The sequence below is a fragment of the Anser brachyrhynchus genome (assembly GCF_964034855.1).
Source record: "Anser brachyrhynchus genome assembly, chromosome: Z".
Classification (NCBI taxonomy): Eukaryota; Metazoa; Chordata; class Aves; order Anseriformes; family Anatidae; genus Anser; species Anser brachyrhynchus.
Window position 1 is genome coordinate 80,036,507 of NC_137697.1, and position 15,501 is coordinate 80,052,007.

Consider the following 15,501-nt stretch of genomic DNA (forward strand, 5'->3'; position numbering starts at 1 on the left):
TGTCCTTTACCAATTAATCAGTTATGCTCTAGGTCTAAGGCTGGACTTTATCCAAGGAAAGCTTTGGCCTCTTTCTTAACATGTCATGCTTTTTATAGTCTGCAGTGTTTTTGCATTTGTTGACATCGTTCATCTTGATTGGTTTTGATCTTGTTTACTCGGAAGGGTAAAATCATCATCAGTTAGAAGGCTTAGCCACTGAGGGAAAATGTATTTCACGGCATTATCCATTACAGATACAAGTAACTGAGCGTACATCTACGATACTCATATACTGCTGAGTTCTGAAAGCAGGAATAACAGAGCTACTGTGAAAAGTGGGAAAATGCTAGCAGGTGTTGTTTCTTTTGGTTTCTGGTCACTTTTGGCTAGTATAGCAACTATTCCGCTTTGCTTTGCATAATGAAAAAGAGCTTAATGCGTTTTCTTTTGAAGTTGCACTATGCCTTTGCACAGGAAACTCAAATAGATTTTGATGTATATCCAGAAGTTTGAAATAAAGATTAAATGTCCCGAGGAAAGAAAGTTTTGGGGCACTTCTGTGGGTTTTTGTTCCACCAAGCACTCATTTGAACATTCTTGCTATTGTGCGCTTTGTTTTGTGCCTTGACAGGTCAACTTAAGAATTTAGAAGGATGTAGCAAGTTAAAGTAAAAACGCTATCAAAAGCCAGCCTTTCTTGTTTTACCGCTCCCTCCGAGTCCTTGCCTTAGTTAATTAGAAGCAATAAAACATAACTAAATGCCTCTCTGTGAGGCAAGAACACTGGCCCTTTCAGTTGTGCTTAAGGCTGTAATGGGAGCACAGTGGTAGCGGGGGAGGAAATGATGAAAGCACAAAGTCTTAGAAAGTCGTCTGTATCTAAGGGAATTTGATATACTGGGCTGACTAATACTTGGGAGGATGAGGAGTGGGTGTAAGCTGTGCAGGGGTGGTAGCAACTATCCTGTTGGAGCTATGGAGATACGGGGTGACCGTGCCCTTTACCTTTTGTTACGCTACTAAAAATTTATTAGGATGCTTTGTCCTTTCAGGAATCTTCATGCTCTAAGAAAAAGAACTTTTTAGTTAAAGAACTTTTTAGTTCCCAGAGTGTGGTAGTTGAGAGTTAAATATCGCCGAATGTTCAGCTCAGATGTGTTTGCTAACCAGAACCAGATAGGAGGTCGTGGCAAAGCTTAGAACAGAACTGAAAGCTCTAAGTCTGGTTTTAGGACAATATCACGTCTAAAGTCCAGTCTGGCTTCAGTTTCATGGTTGGTTTAAGTATTCTTAATTATGGAGGTTGCAATCAAAAGTGGAGGCTGCAATCCAAAAGAATGAACTGATCTGTTCAATGCATGCATTCATTCCTCCTCCTTTGAACGCTTGTGCCAACGCAATTTTTGAGTAACAGTTTTAATCAAGAAGCCAATCCAGCTACGTCAAAAAAGAAGAGTATTCAGCTCTCCACACAGCCTGACCAGAACTGGGGCTAGCGCAAGGGGAATAGCAGCAACAGGGGCTTTTTTTTGGAGATTGGCACAGCTGTCTTTTTGGTAGCAGCCTGAACTTGGGTTGGTTTAAAGCAACTGTGAACCTACAAGCACAATGGGAACATACTTACCACTTGTGAAGAATTTACCTTGTGTGTTTTTAACAGTTTGTCCTTGGTAGAGTAGCAATCCATCACCAGCACTGTTTTTGTTAATAGATTTAGGATGGTCGTTGCTGAACACTTTTATCTCTGGCCATTTTTTATAAATATTTCTGTGATAAGTTTTCAGTCAAAATCTGGCTTCCTAAAAATGTTCTAACTGAAAAAACATGGGTATGAATCTTTCTGGAAAATGAGTTGATAGCATTATGAGCATTATTTAGCAAAATTTTAGTTTGTAGATCTTTTCAGCAATGTTTGCCAAGCTTAGCTATAATCATAAACCATAAAATAGCTGAACTAGGAGCTGCAGGATTGATGTGGGAATGTTGAGGTGAAACTCTGTGGTTTGCAGTATGCAGGAGGTCAAACGAATTTATTGAATGATCTCTGCTGGTCTAAAAGTACACGAATCCCAGCCATGTAAATCCCAGCTGAAGGTATAATAACATGGCAGAGTAGCATGGTTCTGCTCTGAGATGAGACGTAATTTGTGGAGGAAGAGGAGAAAAGGTGTTTGTGAGTAGATGAATTACTGAACGTTTTGACTCTAGGAATGGGTGATTTCAAGGAGGGAGCTCCTTCAGCTTTTCAATACATTGCTCTCTGAAGTAAGATGAAGGTTTTGTCTGAAAAAAAAGTGAACAAAAAGTTAACCATTCATGTGTGTGGGTTTGTGTGTGTGGTTTGTTTGTTTTTATGCACATTAAAAATGAAGTGACTGGTTTTGTGCTGGTTACATGCGGTGTCTTTTATATGCATCTAAATTACTTTTACTTTGGGAAAATGTTAGGCAATAATGGAATAAGGAGAGTTAAACTTGATTTTGTTGTTACATCAGACTGAAGCATGATTTGAATGAAGTAATTGGAATTACAGTAGGCTAAAATTGCTGAAAAATGAGTTTGGAAAGTTGAAATACATTTATTTTCTATTGAACCTTAATTAAAACATTTGGTTCTGTTTTCAGTTAAGAACTACTGGATTCATAAACGTAATACACAAATTATAACGTTTATGAAGTTTAGTATTTAAACGGTATCATTTTCAAAATACAGAATTGTTAATTTTATTGAACAAGTTTTCCAGTTTTCAGGCAGTGACCTTGCAAACAGTTCAGATGATCGGTGACCCTTAAAAGCACAAGCCAGTGTTTTCAAAACAAAACAAAACAAAACAAATCTCCTATTTAAATATCTCTTTTCTAGTGATCTTCTAAGAGGTTAATTACTAACCAGCATTTGCTGCTTATGTTACCATCCTCATCCTCCATCCTTCACTCCTTATCTCTTCTTCTCTTAAACTTCACGTTGTCACTGTTATTTTCCACCTTTCTTCTTGGATGGATGGAACAACATGAAACAACTTTTCCAGCCAGAATAGAATAATTTCTGAATTTTATTTATGTATTTGCATTTTTCAGTCTGGTCGTGTCAGTGGTCCACTGACCTTAACTGAACAGCAGCCTGCATTCCCTGCCCCCAGCCCCCAGCCGCCCCCCCAGACCAGAAGAACTGAGCAACCATTCTGGAAGGTTCTGGTGATGAATGTTATCTATATTCTTTGCCTTCTTCCAGTCTTAAACTTATTTCTACTTTTTTTTTTTTTTATTTTTTTTTTATAACCTCATAGGAAGAAGTAGCTATATACATTTCTACAGCATTAAGCTGTATCCTGTGGAGAATAAAATATTTGTAAATCAAATGTACAGCAAAAGAAGAGACAGGACAGACCGACTGTTATTGATTCGCGCTGTTACTCTGTGGCTAGGGACTGGATCTACCTGCTTGTAGTGGGTTTACGTGGCAAGGCTTTGGTAGCAGGGGGCCATAGGCGTGGCTTCCGTGAGAAGAATCTAGAAGCTGCCCCATGTTAGGTAAGGGCCCCACTGCTGTCCAGAGCCGAGCCAGTAAGCGATGTTGTTTTGCGCCTCTGTGAGAGCATATTTAAGACAGGGGAAAAAAAAAACGCTGGGCCACACAGCAGCTGGGAGAGTGAGAGGAGTGAGGAACAGCCTTGCTGTGTGCTTGCTCACTTCTCTAGCTTGTTAGTAATCAGCAATAAATCTTACTATCTCCCTATGCTGAGTCTGTTTTGCCCATCACAATAATTACTGCGCGATCTCTCTCTCCTTATCTCAACCCTTGAGCCCTTTTCATCGTATTTTCTCCCTGTTCCTCTTTGAGGAGGGGAGTGAGAGAGTAGTTGTGGTGGAGCTCGGCCGTCCACCTGAGTGAAAGCACCACACTGCTAAAATGGGGATCAACTCTAGATTTCTAGCACACAGTAATTTTGGAAAACTTGGGTAGTCCCACCAAAGTCGTGCACACCTGACGCAGCAACTTGCCATGGTTATATGCAGCAAAGAGTTACATATGCATGAAGTTTCACAATGCGCCTATACATAGTCATAACCTGTCCCCGCTTCATCTTAAAATTAGTTCAAGAAGTCATTTCCATAAGCTCCTCCCATCTGCGCTTGCGCAGTGTCTCCTGGTGGTGGTGGCCAGGGTTCATGGGGATGGAGGTTGGTGACTCTTCCTCGTCACCGCTAGCTGACCTCTTGTCTTTGCGCAGACTCAGTTGCTCCTTGGCTCTTGTCCACCCTCAGGACCAGCTTCTGCCAATTCCTTAAGATAGGCTCACACTTTTATCAAGAGACCAACCTTGGTAAGGGGCCCAAAGCTTCTTGCTTTAATTAATTTGCACAATGCACAATAGTTAGCAAAGACATTAAGTAGCATCCACTAGTTTAATCCTATTGTTAGCGTTCATGAAAACACATAATCCACAAAGTGATTATATGAAGGTGCTTTATTAGGCGCTGGAAGTTGGGGCATGCCTGCCCAAATCTAACTTCGTCTGATTTGTTCTCTTAGTTCTCTTTTATCTCCTAAGATACTACATATGCATTAGGTTTCACAACTCATCTATGCATATTCATTTCCTAGCTCCGCCTAGCCTCGCTTCGTATGCTAATTATCTTATCAGTCCTTCTGCGCTTGCGTATTACTCTCTGGTGGTCGTCCGGGTGGTCGTCGGGATGAAGTAAGATGTCTTCATCAGAGTTGAACTTTTTAACCTTTCCTTTTCACGCATGCTCTCTGAGCCCTTGGTCTCAGTCCAAACCGCAAGGTTGGTTTGACCCAGTTCCCAGAGTCCAAGAAGCCCCAGTTATCTAGATGTCTTGCAAATTGAGCATTCTTTTAATCCTCCTTACTCCTCATCATGAATTGCTGCATTCTCATGTTACCCTTGCACATATATTTTGTATCTTCCAAGCGCAGCCTCGGAACAGTACATCGCAAATGTAACATACTAAACAATATTGTATTATTTCTTCTTCTATTACTAACATTTCCCCCCTTTGAAAGCATTTCACTCCTTTCGAGGAGGGCAAATGCTTTCACTAACTAACTGAAATATTTTATACTCAGTGCTCACCAATAATATAATCATGGAAAATTACATCATTAAGAATCAAGGAAATTACAAAGATTAGGATTGTCACAACATTTCATAAGTCCACCACTTCTGCTTTATGTTACGTTCACCCTTCTGGTTGGGTTCACTTGATCTGAAACTGATCTTGTCTATTCGGTTTTCATTCCATTTCACCTCCTGGGTTCCTCAGATTCTTTCTCTGAAATCCAAAGTTGTTAGATGCCGGTGGAGGATATTGAGGATGTGGTTCCATTTGCTGAGCAATAGTTTGCATCACTGTCCGGTTCTAGGTTGTCTTCCTTAGAATCAGACTTTTCAGCATTATAAATGTTAACCAAATTAGTACCCCTACAATCACCAATATAATTATTGTCTCCAGTAAGGACTTAACCCAATTACTAATATTCCATCCACTAAAAATTTTATCCAACCAGCTTGTTGTCATATCTTTCTCTTCCTGTTCTGCATCTTGTTCCACTCAAGCCAGTTGTTCTATGACATGTTCTACATCAATAGTCACATTTGAAATGTGGATGCAGCAATGATCAATATGATCTTTTAGAAATCCACATACTCCATGTTCCTTTAATAACAGTGTATCTAATGCCAATCGATTTTGTAGCACCATTTTAGTTGTAGATTGTAGTTGGATATTAAGGTCTCTAAAGCCTTCTTTCGTGGCTCTCGTGTCTACTCACTTGTCCTGTAAGTTTATAAATCATTTCCCTATTTCGATAAGTAGCTACCTGTGCAAATAGAGATTCTAACGCCCAACTGAATTTTACTCCATCCGAGGGTTCATGCCATATATCTTCATCTGCCCCTTCTTCTAAACTTCTTTTTCCCCTACTAATTTGTAGGGTTTCCAACTTTCCCTTAAAAGGAGACTTTTTCCATATTGGACGCAGTGTGGGGAGGGAGTCCTAGAGTTATTTCTTTTACTTCCCCATCTATCGGCGGGTGTGTAGTCCAAGTTCCATTACTGGCTGCCCATACAAATTGTCCTGGACTTTGTATGGTACTATAGCTACAATCCACTGCGACTTGACTAGCCTGGCTATTTCTTTCCGAATTGTACTTAATTCCTCGGCAAGCACATCCTGCCCTAAGAGCTATCAATACCGGAAGTAAGTGCTTGATATCTTCATTATTACTGTCGCAAGTATATTTCTTCTCACAAGTCCACCAAGCTACCTTTGTTGACTCTTGTCTACCACTACTGTCAACCCGGCTTACTGTATAAAACTGATCAGTTCCATTCTGCTTCCCCTGCCATTTAATACACCATGATGTATTCCCTCCATACTGGAATTTCTGCAATAAACTTACTGTCCAATCACTATCCCACCCTTTCATTCCTTTTGGCTTATTTTTCTCTTGACATTCCCAAACAATCTTTTCTCTAACTCCTTCTACTACACGTAGTTCGTCGTAATAACACTGTCCCACATTCTTAAATCTGCCTATTGTTATGAAATGGTAGTTCTTCTTTTCACATTCAGACCTTGATGTTGGGGGGCTCAGTTTCCTATAGTATTGTGTAACATTTATCCTCTCTAGAACTTTCACTTCTTTACATTGAATTGTTTCATTTCCTTTTACTTGGGGCAGTGGGGAGGTTATTATACCCCACTCAAGCGGGTCCCCCGTTGCTTTTGGGATGGGCAAACAAGCAGTAATTCTATCAGTTCCTTTCATTATGGCAAAATCTTTAATCAATCCTACCAGTAAATTCTCTGATGGTTGCCTAGGTGGGATCTGTACCACTTGTGTCCATGGTGCCTGGCCCTCTCTTCTTCTTCTAGATCCTTTTTGGTGGGCTACCAATATTCCTTTATCCAATTTCGGATATACCAATATTTCTCTTATCCCGTAATCTGTGCTATTTTCATGTGTTACCATGCACCGGTAGTTTCCTTTGTTGACTTTAGTAACACTAAACAGGGTTCAGGTGGTAGCTCCTCTCAGTTGTTGGCCCAATTCTATGGTTATACTTACGTACGCCTTCCCTTTCCATCCAGCCTTCAATCCTGTATTGTCCCCGGTTGTGTCTACGTATATTTCCTGGCTCTGTCCGGAGTCATTTATTTTTCCCCAGACCACCTGTAGAGAGCTAATTGTTATTGGTTTATCGTTGTGCATTCCACATTCCAAAGAAACATTTTCTCCTCTGAATATTTCCTCTTTCTTATATTTTTCTGGTATTTCTAGGAACCCAATTACAACGTACTTACACAAAACAATTACTGTTATCGTTACTGTTGTTAAGAACCCCAACATTGTATGGTTATACGCGCCTCATCTGTAGTTTTGTATCTCCGATTGCTCGCACTGACCAAAATTCGGGAACCTTTTTCACCCGAGTATAATGAATCCAAGCATCCACCCCTTCTACCTTTACAGCTGTAAAAGTAGTCAATAATACTTGATAAGGTCCGGCCCACCGTTCTCTCAGGGGTTCTTCATTCCAGTTTTTAATGTACACTCGGTCACCTGGCTGAATGTCGTGGACAGGATTTTCCAGTGCCAACGGTCGGTTCCACACCAGAACACTTCGAAGTTGAGCTAAAGTTTTACCAAGAGACAATACATAATTATAAACATCCTGGCTCCCTGTTATATGCATATTAGGATTTGGTTCTGGGGATTCATAAGGCTTTCCATACGTAATCTCATACGGGCTTACTGACATTCCACTCCTTGGCTTTATCCTTATTCTCAGTAAAGCTATAGGCAAAGCTTGTGGCCATTGTATTTTGGCTTCCTGGCAGATTTTACTGATCTGTCCCTTTAGAGTTTGGTTCATCCTTTCAACCTGTCCACTAGATTGGGGTCTCCATGCAGTATGTAAATTCTAAGAAATTCCTAATAGCCGGCTTACGTCTTTAACCACAGATGCAACAAAGTGCGGCCCCCTATCCGAGGATATTCCTAATGGTACCCCAAACCTCGGAATGATTTCCCGCAATAACCATTTTACTGTCTCTTTAGCTTGATTGGTGCGACAGGGAAGGGCTTCTGGCCATCTGAAAAGGTGTCAACCCCTACTAACAAATACCTACATCCCCTAGTCCTAGGTAACTCTACAAAATCAACTTGCCAGTAATCTCCTGGTTCTATTCCTACTCTAACTCTTCCCATTTCAGCATGTTTTCTTGCTACTGGATTATTTTTCAGACAAATCTCACACTTTGACATTACTGATTTTGCCATTGTTAACATATGTGTAGAGATGATGCTACGTTTTAAAATGTTACCATTGCCTCTGCACCCCAGTGACACTCATTATGTCTTGTCTGAAGTATTTCTCACATCACCAAGGGGGGTATTACTACCTGGCCCGTAGCGGTTACATACCGTCCATCAGAGTTCTTTCGGGCCTTTAGGAGATGTACTAATTTCTCATCCTCTGGTGAATATCTTGGTTCCTTGGGAAGATTAAGACAAGTGGGGCCTACCTTGAGTGGTACCAAAGCCATTACATTCCACACCTCCCGAGCAATTTGTCGAGCTGCTCGATCTGCCAGCCGATTCCCTTCTGATATTTTTGAGGTTCCTCCTTGATGAGCTTTACAGTGCATAATAGCCACTTGTTTTGGTTTTTGTACCGCATTTATCAAATTTAACACCTCCTCTTGATAGCTTATATTGGCTCCTTGTGAGGACAACAGCCCTCTTTCTTTCCATAATGCTCCATGAACATGGACTACTCCAAAAGCATACTTTGAATCTGTCCAAATATTTACCATCTTTCCTTTACTCAGTTCCAGTGCTCGAGTTAGGGCTGTCAGTTCTGCTCGCTGTGCTGATGTTTCAGGTGGTAAAGGTTTTGCTTCGATTACTGTCTTCAGGGTTGTTACTGCATACCCTGCATATCGTGTTCCATTCTCCGCAAAACTACTACCATCAGTAAAAAGTTCCCAGTCATACCTTTCAAGGGGTACATCCTTCAAATCCTCGTGGCTGGCATGGGTATGTTCGATTATTTCCACACAATTGTGTTCCAACGGTCCTTCTTCTGGAACAGTTCCTAGAAATACTGCTGGATTTAACAGGTTAGTTGTTTTCAAGGTTACGTCATCTTGTTCAGTTAGTATTGCCTGATATTTCATCATTCGGCTGGGTGATAGCCAGTGGCCCTTTTGTTCTAAAACAGTTGTTACCATATGTGGTACAAAAACTTCAATACGTTTTCCCACGGTAAGTTTCCTTGCTTCCTGGATTAAGAGAACTGTTGCCGCTACTGCCCGCAAACATGAGGGCCATCCTGCACTTACAGCATCCAACTGCTTAGAAAAGTATCCCACAGGTCTTTTCCAGCTTCCCAGTCGCTGGGTTAGTACCCCTAGTGCTAGTCGTTGTCTTTCATATACAAATAACTGGAAATCTTTTGATAAATCTGGTAGGCCCAAAGCTGGTGACTTCATTAAGGCATCTGTAAGTTTCTTGAAAGCTTCTTTCTGTACTTTTCCCCAAATAAAATCCTGTGCCTTCTGAGCTTCATAAAGGGGCTTAGCTATGAGTCCATAATCCCTTATCCATAATCTGCACCAGCCAGCCATTCCTAAGAAGGCCCTTAGCTCATGGAGATTTTGAGGTTCCGGGATGGTGCATATAGCTTTTATCCTATTGACACCCAGACTTCTTTGTCCCTGGGAAATCTCACACCCCAAATATGTTACAGTTGAGCAAACTATTTGTGCTTTTTCCTTTGAAACTTTATAACCACCCATTCCCAACTGATTTAAAATTTCGATGGTTATTTGGGTGCAGAGCGACTCATTCTCTGTAGCAATCAAAATATCATCTACATATTGTAACAGCAAATACTGACTTCTGGGTACCTGTATTTGTCCTTGCGTTGTCCAGATTTCCAGTTCCTTGGCCAGCTGGCTTCCAATGAGGGTCGGGCTATTCTTGAAGCCTTGTGGGAGTCTTGTCCAAGTTAATTGTGTCTTTCATCCACTCTGAGGATTTTCCCATTCGAAGGCAAATAATTTTCTACTATCTTTATCAAGAGGTATGCAAAAGAAGGCATCCTTTAAATCTATCACAGTAAACCATTTATATTTCTCTCTCACAGATGTTAACAATGTGTAAGGATTAGCCACTACCGGGTGAATGTCCTTTGTTATTTCATTTATTGCTCTAAGATCTTGTACCAATCTATACTCACCATTCGGCTTCCTTACTGGAAAAATTGGAGTATTGTATTCCGATTTACATTCTTCCAGAATCTGATGTTTGAGAAATTTGTCAATAATTTTCACTGTCCCCTGCCTAGCTTCTATCTTAAGTGGATATTGTTTGATTCGAACAGGTTTGGCTCCTTCCTTTAATTCCACCTTTACCGCTTGTGCCAGTTTCGACTTCCCTGGTACATCTGTTTCCCATACTGTTGGTATAACTGCATTTTCTACTTCTCTTGGAATATTAACAAAGGGTTTATCTTTGATCATTAGGATTTGTCCTACTTTGGACTCAGGTACCTTCATTATTAATTCTCCATCCTCAAAGGTTATTGTTGCATCTAATTTAGCTAATAGATCCCGTCCCAAGAGTGGAATCGGGCATTCTGGTACATCCAAAAATTCATGGGTTAGTTCCTTACCCCCAAAACGCAAATCAAGGGGTTGTAAGAATGGCCGTTCCTCCTCCTTCCCTGTGGCTCCAATTATTGTAGTTGTCTTAGTTCCCAATCGTCCTTTTAAACTATTTAACACTGAATATGTTGCTCCTATTACATTTACAGACTAATTAACACAGAGAAAGAAGCTCCTGTAACCAACAACAACAAAAATTCAAGCCTCTCTCTTCGTTTCCTAGCTTTATTTCAGCTAGTGGACCTGCTAGGGTAGATGCCCCAGGTCCCCGTCATTTCTGACTGTTGTACGTTTATCCTGCAGCCTAAGACAAATTCTTTCTGATATCAGGGGCCGATTGCCCTAGAAAGAGGCTAGCCAATTGCCTCTGTTTGTTTTCTGAAGCCAGGTCCAAATTTTCTGTCTTTTTTTTTTTTTTTCCATTGCATTTCAAAGTTGGTCCCATTGGCAATCTGAGCTTACACAGGAACTCAGGTTGTTTTAAGAGTTAGCTGCTTTTCTGTTTCCATGACAACTCTCTCCCGGACCCATCATGGTCCCTCCGCCCCAGAGGGCTCACACCTGTGATTTAGAGATCTCAGCCTCGGGTTGAGGCGGAACTATTAACATTCCTACATCCTCTTCCCCTGCTCATTCAACTTCAAACAGCTCTGTTAAATACTACATGCCACACAGCCTTTAACACCTTCAACAACCCTTTTAACACTTCCTTTATCTTCCTCCAGCCTGTACTTTTCTAATGCCAACACCAAAGGCTCAGTCAGGGGCCAACTTAATTCCATACCTTTTCCCTCCAAGATGCTGAAACAACATATCAGTATACAACATTTCATCCTATTTTCCTTCTCTCCTCAAAAACAACATTAATTGCAAGACACTGTTATAGTCGATTGATCCATAAAGTGGCCATTTAGTTTATACAGTGGCCACAATTGATTGCAATACTTAGTGGAAATCCTCTTGCTTTCCGCGCCCCCCCCACTCCCTCTTCTGACAATATCCTTGCAATGTGCCAATATACACCCAAGGAGGCTTTCTTTAAAATGTCTTTGTTTTGGATATTACCCATTTCCTTGATTTCCCATTCCCTTTTATTTATTTATATTAATTACTGTCCCTTGTTTCAATTTCCACGCAAACCTTTTTATTGCAGGTTTTTACTATGTTTTCCTAGTCTTCTCAAATGTCCCAATTTTCTGGGATTAAACTCCACATACAAACTTCACTATTTCAGATTATTAATGAGCCCCATTCCAATCGTAAATCCGCAGGACTTCGGAAAAACACCTGAAGCACTCAGCCTTCCGTCTTCTAGACAAACAATACCACCTTTTCCACAAAATTTACATTTCAACAAGGCCGAATTTCAAGCCGAATGCTAATTTTTCTCATGCACTTTGTTAGTAAGCCTACACAAAACAAGGAATCACTCCTGTGTATCCATCAAGACGGGGGTTTAAAAGGTACTGAGGCCTAAATAAATTCGCTCTCCCCCTTCTTACCAAATTCCCAGGGCTCAGGCCCGAACCACCAAAGAAGTGGCTCTCCGTTCTACCGCTTTGATAATCAGTCAGCCCCCTTCCCCCGATACTTGGGAAACCGACCAAACACCACCGCAAATATACCGAAACTTTTAAACTGTTACTTAGATAATGCTCCCACCTTCCTCCTTGTCACACTCAAAACATTTAAGAACGAAATAGGATTGCAAGATGCACCGCCGGGCCCGTGTATTGGGCACCACCAATCAACATTTGGATAAAGCAGCACTTCTTTTCGGTCTGTCATGCGCTTCGTCTCCGGCCGCTCCCCTCGCGGAGGATACGGAACCGCGGATCGGAACTCCGCACTCGCTTCGCAGCGATGCTGCGTCTCACTCACAACACAATCACGCAATCACACAGAGAGGCCCCTTGCACTCTCGCTCACAAAATAACATTAATTGTAAGATAGTATTGTACTGTAAGGTTCCGTTTTCTGGCCAACTTTCTTGATCTTCTAGTTCATACTGTGGCCACCAAACATTACAGTAATCAACCAGTTTACCCTTTCGTAACTCCTGCCCGAAACACCCCTCCTTCCAGTGTGCTAGTAAACAGCCCAAAGGGGAGGATCGCGGTACCGAAGCATTACCGCCCAGAATACTTTTAAGTTTTTCCATTATCAGCTATAGCTTTTACCGAACCGAACCAGATGCTGAGCCTGCAGCAAAACCAGACCACTGATGCCGAACCTGCAGCGCTTTCGCGACTGTCTGACGGACGGCACCTAGGCTTACCACGGGAATTCCCTAGCCCAACCGTGCGTGGCTTTCGCCGCGTCTGACCGGCAGGCTCCCAGACCAGATCGGTACCGATTACCAGAAAGCACCTTTTTCTTACCCTTTCAGAGGTACGTTGTGAGCAGCGGGGGTCGGTCGCGGCCGATGGCTCCCCGAGAAACTCCTCAGTGCCGGCTGGAGCGTGATCAGTTCGCGAGCCGCCTCAGCAGTGCCCGCAAGGTCCCATCTGGGTCGCCAAAATGTTAGCGTTCATGAAAACACATAATCCACAAAGTGATTATATGAAGGTGCTTTATTAGGCGCCGGAAGTTAGGGGCATGCCTGCCCAAATCTAACTTCGTCTGATTTGTTCTCTTAGTTCTCTTTTATCTCCTAAGATACTACATATGCATTAGGTTTCACAACTCATCTATGCATATTCATTTCCTAGCTCCGCCTAGCCTCGCTTCGTATGCTAATTATCTTATCAGTCCTTCTGCGCTTGCGTATTACTCTCTGGTGGTCGTCCGGGTGGTCGTCGGGATGAAGTAAGATGTCTTCATCAGAGTTGAACTTTTTAACCTTTCCTTTTCACGCATGCTCTCTGAGCCCTTGGTCTCAGTCCAAACCGCAAGGTTGGTTTGACCCAGTTCCCAGAGTCCAAGAAGCCCCAGTTATCTAGATATCTTGCAAATTGAGCGTTCTTTTAATCCTCCTTACTCCTCATCATGAATTGCTGCATTCTCATGTTACCCTTGCACATATATTTTGTATCTTCCAAGCGCAGCCTCGGAACAGTACATCGCAAATGTAACATACTAAACAATATTGTATTATTTCTTCTTCTATTACTAACACTATCAGCGCTCTAACTCTACCTGATAAGATTCTCCTAACTCCCTCTCTCACAGGAGCCGAGGTGCTGTGACAGCAGTGCTAGGTTCTCTTCATGCATATGTAACTCTTTGCGGCATATAACCATGGCAAGTTGCTGCGTCAGGTGCGCATGACTTTGGTGGAACTACCCCCCTGTGCTGCCCAGCGCCGAATAAACATACCTACTTTACAGTCTTACTGGTTGTGGAGTCTGTTTTCCGCAAGTCAGAAGGAGCCACCATGCTGGGAAGGTGGCAACAGGCTGTGCAACTGCAGGGGTGGGACTGGTGTTAGCAAATGGGTGTGCGTGGGGGAGGCAGTGTGTGAGGCCCTGGGAGCCGGGAAACGGCAACTGGCTGTGTGCAGAGGCTATGCAAGCTCAGCACTGCCTTGAGTAAGTGAGGCCACGGAGTCCTTGGAGGCCATGGCTCGGCGTAAACGAGAACGCCTGGGTCACAGGGTCACAATGGCTGCTGCTCAGCAGGCAGTGAGCTGTGGAGGATGGCACTGTTAGCCCACGGTGTTGCTGGAGGGCAGCCAATAAGTAAGCGATGACCTATGAACGACATCACAGCCAGGTGATTGTGATGACCCATGGCGGCAGAGACTAAACTGTCCTTCAAGAAAGCCCCAGGCTCACTGCACCATCCGGTGCTGAGGGGTCTTCATCTCCTCCCTCCCAGCTGGGCATGGTCATCTTCTGCTGAGGTACCCCGGTACCACAGGGCGCTGACCATGGCATCTGCCGGGGAGAGGAAATACCGCTACTCTGAGCTGGGGAAAAGAACCGTGCTCCTCCCCGATCTCCTTCTTTCTGAGGACTTCATCTGGGACAACTTGGTCCCCACAGTTATCGGGGGAGTGCTGTTCTTAGCGGATTTTTCAGGTGGGCTGGGCACGGTGGAGCCTCCACAGAAACGAGCCACCAGGCCCTCGGGAGCCCTGGCCCGTAGATGGCACAGCTATCTTGGCACCGTTGAGGACTCCTGCTGTGATGGCTAAAGAGAGCATGGGTTGGCTTCTCTTGCGATGCAGCGACTGACGGGCGCTTGGGCTTGGCAGAACGGGACTGGCTGCCAGGTCCTTTGGCCCACGTAGACATGTCCTGATTTCTGTGTGTCCTTCCTGCAGGTTTCACTGCGTTTTCAGAGAAGTGCGTCCAGCAGAGCGGCGCAGACAGAGGAGCTGACGAGCTGGCGCAAACGCTCAATGACTACATGTGTGACATTTTGGAGGGTAAGAGCCATGCTGCCAGGCTGTTGGACATCGGGCCCTGAGGGTGCTTGCCGAGGGCAGAGGCAGCCTTGCTGCTCCGCCTGCTCCTGCCTCCTTGGAAGGGCTGTGGAGCTCACTGTGGCCTGGGGGGACAGTGGGAGCCGTGGGGCTGCCGTGGCGAGGCAGGAGCGCAGCAGGTCTCTTCTGCTGCCCACTGTGACCAGGGAGGCCCCAGCGGACTGGAGGCTGGCAGACGTGCCTCCAGGCGACAGGAAGGGCTGGAAGGACTTTCCAGGGAATTACAGGCCTGTCAGTCTGACGTCGGTATCAGATACTGGCCTACTGAGTCGATATGGACTCAGTAGGCCAGGTGGATGGTCGGACTTGATGATCTCGAAGGCCTTTTCCAACCTAGATCATTCTCTGATTGCATGAGCAAGGGGACACCCTCTTTCTCAGCATTGCCT

General features: G+C 43.5%; 1 protein-coding gene and 2 long non-coding RNA genes across 4 annotated transcripts in view; 1 reads left to right on the top strand and 2 right to left on the bottom strand.

Moving 5' to 3' along the window:
* Positions 1 to 15,501, top strand: part of LOC308186078 (fatty acyl-CoA reductase 1-like) — a 110,007-nt gene that overhangs the window by 17,533 nt on the left and 76,973 nt on the right. The gene's annotated exons all lie outside the window — the stretch shown is intronic.
* On the bottom strand, positions 985 to 14,628 carry LOC308186095. Its single transcript, XR_013943909.1, has 2 exons — positions 14,006 to 14,628; positions 985 to 2,265 (listed from the first exon to the last, which is right to left on the bottom strand). It is a non-coding gene; the product is annotated as an uncharacterized lncRNA (long non-coding RNA).
* LOC308186093 lies at positions 6,904 to 13,807 on the bottom strand. Its single transcript, XR_013943907.1, has 2 exons — positions 13,065 to 13,807; positions 6,904 to 7,645 (listed from the first exon to the last, which is right to left on the bottom strand). It is a non-coding gene; the product is annotated as an uncharacterized lncRNA (long non-coding RNA).